Source organism: Gavialis gangeticus, unplaced genomic scaffold, assembly GCF_001723915.1.
Source record: "Gavialis gangeticus isolate Ggan-Ray unplaced genomic scaffold, GavGan_comp1, whole genome shotgun sequence".
NCBI classification, from domain to species: domain Eukaryota; kingdom Metazoa; phylum Chordata; order Crocodylia; family Gavialidae; genus Gavialis; species Gavialis gangeticus.
The window spans coordinates 27,199,109-27,199,593 of record NW_017728994.1 but is presented as its reverse complement, the minus strand read 5'-3'; the positions used below and the strand labels follow the sequence as shown (position 1 = coordinate 27,199,593).

At 62.5% G+C, this 485-nt stretch overlaps 1 protein-coding gene across 1 annotated transcript in view; it reads left to right on the top strand.

Annotated features, from left to right (window-relative positions):
- The first annotated feature begins 6 nt into the window (after nucleotides 1-6).
- EIF3F (eukaryotic translation initiation factor 3 subunit F) overlaps nucleotides 7-485 on the top strand; it is a 31,998-nt gene continuing 31,519 nt past the window's right edge. Inside the window, exon 1 of the mRNA XM_019502445.1 lies at nucleotides 7-14. The gene's annotated coding sequence lies outside the window, so the exon portion shown is untranslated. The remainder of the gene's footprint in view (nucleotides 15-485) is intronic.

Here is a 485-nt window from a genome sequence, read left to right as displayed (position 1 = left end):
AGTCCGAGGATGAGGTAAGTCTGGGTCTGGGGCTCCAGCTTCCTGGTCCAGCTCTGCTGCGCAAGCCCCTGGCCCTGCCACAAGGATGTGGTGGGACAGGGCTGGGAGCACGAGGAGCAGAGGTGCCCCAGGACCCTCCAGAGAGCTCTGGGGAAGGTGCTGGTTACCCCGGTGCGAAGTACTTGGCTGCCATGGCTGGGAGTAGCAGAAAGCGGTTGGCACCTAGGGGCTTTATGGGCTAATACTGATGCTCGATTATTAACGAGCCATATTGCTGCTACTGATCCAATAGCCGGTATGCTGCCTGGTAGCCTGGAGAGCAGTGTCTGTCTGGTAAGTCCATAGGGGAGGAGGGGAGGGGCATGGGGGGGGTGCAGATCGAGGCCCCCCATGGTAAGGGAGGGAGTGGGTATGAGGCTGGGGCAGGCACTGCCCAGCTGAGGTGGAGCGCAGGACGGAGCCAGGGGGTGCGGGGCAAGCGCAGG